The sequence below is a fragment of the Halichoerus grypus genome, chromosome 6 (assembly GCF_964656455.1).
Source record: "Halichoerus grypus chromosome 6, mHalGry1.hap1.1, whole genome shotgun sequence".
Classification (NCBI taxonomy): Eukaryota; Metazoa; Chordata; class Mammalia; order Carnivora; family Phocidae; genus Halichoerus; species Halichoerus grypus.
In genome coordinates, this window is record NC_135717.1 from 124,885,038 (window position 1) to 124,888,777 (window position 3,740).

The 3,740-nt window shown below is 32.2% G+C and overlaps 1 pseudogene; it reads right to left on the reverse strand.

Moving 5' to 3' along the window:
• Positions 1 to 805: 805 nt before the first annotated feature.
• LOC118523973 (ethanolamine-phosphate phospho-lyase pseudogene) lies at positions 806 to 3,530 on the reverse strand (annotated as a pseudogene).
• Between the last annotated feature and the right edge of the window lie 210 nt (positions 3,531 to 3,740).

Below are 3,740 nucleotides of genomic sequence, written 5' to 3' on the forward strand. Positions count from 1 at the left end.
TCAGTGCCACATTTCCTCTCAACATAGAGCCTCTATTAAGTGCTATTCTCTTACCTGGAACACTTTCTCTCTGTTCTCTGGAAACACCAGTCCAAATGCTATTTTCTCAAAGTTCCCTGAACACACTTCCTCAAAATAAGTCAAGTATCTAAGTCAAGTATCTTTAATTATGTAGTCTTCTGAGACTATTGCTATTTACATTTTTAAGCATTTATCGTAATGCCAATTTTATACTTACCTGATTATATGAATAGTGTGTATTATCTACACTTGACTTAAAAGGTAGACACTATGTCTAGTTTTGCTAACCACTAATAAGTAGTAGGTGATTAAAAAAATAAGACTGAGGTGCTTTTTGACTGGTCAGGTTTGTTCTGTTTGTCCTAAATTAAGGGACCAAATAGACTTATTTTTTGTTTATATCATCTTTTATTACAGTCTATGACTGTACTTACATACATTAAATCATTACAGAATTCATATTTTAAGGCACTCAAGTCTCCCAAATTAAGGTACCTATTGTACTTTGTTCTCTAATTTCAAACATTAAAACATGAGAAGTAAAACTGCACCTTCATATTAAATTTGAGGCTTAAATTTGTAGAATAAATTAAGTACTTTCAGAAATCTCAAGTCAGAAATTAACAGGCTAGAGGTTGAACTAATAATCTTACCATGGTTTGATCATCACTTGGTTTATTCTTATTACAAATTTGGCTTTTTATTTACAAATCTAAACAATTAAAATTCTACTTTTAGATGGTACAGTAGAGATATTAATGGAAGAGACAGATCCACACATTTGCTATGTCCCTGGACATTTATCTTGCTTTAAAATGCTAATCTTTTGTGCCTTGAGCTTCTTACTGAGCAGTGAATGTTTATCTGTGCACAATCCATTTCTCTTCCTGCTGGGATTTTCTTTAGAGTCAGTGGTGCCATCACTGAACAATTCTGAATGTGGTTCGTTAGGTATATTTGTTCTACATGGAGTATTCTCAGAGATCACACTTTCATTTTTGGCTCCCATGGCTTCTCCTAAAGCTGTTAAAATTCCATCAGATTGGTTTACCATAAACTTTGTATCTTCTTCAGTGAAGTATGTTTCTTGTTATGAACATGGTTTTAAGCATTTCTGTGAGGTCTATCAGCACTGAGAACCACTTTTCTTTCATCTTGTAGATGATGTGTTGAGTTTTGGCTGTGGCTGGAGTCCTCTTCTGACCATCCCTAAGTCAATTTTAATAAAAAGGCTAACATCCCTGATATCTCCTGTCAAAGTGTGTTTAGCCTTCTGTTTACTTGGTAACTCAGTAAGTTATCAGTAAGATAATTCCCTCTCCTGTGACATTTCCTTGAAGGTCTTCATTTACAATTATATCCAGGATGACCAAATCAACAGCACAAAATACTGGATTTCCTCCATCCAGTACTGAAATACTGTATCCCAGAGCTGCTGACAGCTTCTGCAATTTCTTTGGTTGCTACCACTCATTCCATTGGGTGGCCATTGTCCATTGGTTTTCTCATTGTGACAGTGTCCAGAATAAAGTCCTAGACATGCATTTAGAAGCTCCAGAAGTGTTTCTCAGCTTGTGTAAAGCCTCAGCTTAATTTTTAATTAAAATTTAGAGCATGATAGATAAACCTAATTATTCTAATTTACCATCCTTTAATAAAGTAGCATAGCTTCGTGTTAGCAATGGTCATTTAGAAAACAGCTATTTTAGGTATAGAGGACAAGTTTTATTATCTTAAATTTGAGACCTAAATTTGGGAAAGGTAAAATAAAAAGATTATCATAGGAAAAAATTACAAACATAAGCCACAGGTATCCAAGTATAAGTTATAATATTCATTGTGCAAGGAACAGTACACATAGTATTTTAAAACACACACAAACACACACATGCACATATGCGCTCAGCAATAAGTGACTATAATATTAGGCATTTTTAACTTTTACAAAAATCAGTAGTTATCAAAGATAATTTATAAATATGTCAAAAAGTACAGAGAATTAAACATATATTTATGATAAAAAGAAACTCTGTTACTTGGGCACAAAATAACTAGTATTTAACAAAGAGAAAGCTCAAATTCTGCCTACTCCTTTTTTATTTGCATATCATCCATTTAACAATTTGCAGTAAAGGAATCACAATCCTTTTTCACCCCTTGTGAATATACCTATTATATTTAGCCAGTTTTGTTAAATTTTAAGTATATTTCATTGCTTCCATCTCTCATTATTTTCACTTGCTATAAATCAAGCACACAAAATTCACCTCATTCATACCCTCTGCACTTACTGTACGTCTTCAACTATATTTCATTATTTACTATTACATTTTGAAGCAACCACACCTGTCTTCCTTTAAAAGAAAATATTTCCTTTTTATCTCTCTTCTTGTCCTAGATAATAAATATGCATTGCTCTACATATATACTCTGATACCTTACACACATTTTTTTTTTTACATTTCTTCAAAATGAACAGGTATGTAACATGACCCAAACACATTTATATGTCTTCTTTAGTTGAAGATTATAATGGGTTACATATGAGCACAGATTATATTTTCTATGAATGTAATTTAAAAATTAATTTAGTTTAAGGTCTTACAGTTAACAAGAATCTTGAAATTACTACTTAAGTTGACATGTCTGTGTTTATCCTTATGGCTTGAACAAGGTAAAGAAATTTATAAGCATGAATTCCTTTAAAAGGCTTTCTTTATTACAGTTTTTCTTAGATGAACACAATATTTTGTTTATGAATAATTTTTAGAAACAACATATTTTGATTCATAAAGTAAATATGGAAATTTAGAATTAAAATCATAATACAATAATTTTTTAAATTTTATTTTTATTTTTTAAGATCTACTCTCAGCAGCTTTTGAGTATAAAATACAGGATTATTAACCACAGTCACCATGCTGTTCATTAAATTCTCAGAATTTATTCATCTTATAACTGGACGTTTGTACACTTTGACAACCTTTGCCTCTCACCCCTGCCTCTGGCAACCACCAATCTGTGCTCTGTTTCTAGGAGATCTATTTATTTAGATTACACATATAAGTGAAATCATATAGGTATATCTCTTTCTCTTTCTGGCTTATTTTACTTAGTATAATGCCCTCAAGTGTCTGTCCAGGTCCATCCAGTTGTCACAAGTGGCAGGATATCCTTCTTTTTATGGCTGAATAGTATTCCATTATATGTGTGTGTGTGTGTGTATCACAAATTCTTTGTGCATCTGCAAACACTTAGGTTGTTTTCATGTTTTGACTATTGTAACTTGGCTATTGTAAAAAATGCTACAGTAAACATAGGAGGGCATATATCTCTTTGAAATGATTTATTTTCTGTTGAGAAGTGGGATTGCTATACCATATGGCAATTCTATTTTTAATTTTTTGAGGAACATCTATACTGTTTTCCGAGTGGCTGTACCCATTACATTCCCACCAACTCTGTACAAGTGTTAACCTATTCTCCATATCCTTACCAGCACTTGTCATCTCTTGTCTTTTTGATTGTAACTATTCTAATAGGTGAGAGGTGATACTGTGGTTTTGATTTGCATTTTTCTGATGATTAATGATGTTGAGCACCTTTTCATGTATCTGCTGACCATTTGATTATCTTTGGAAAAATGTCTATTTTGGTCCTTTGCCCATTTCTAATCAAGTTACCTGATTTTGTTTTTTTGCAATTGAGTGTAGTATTTT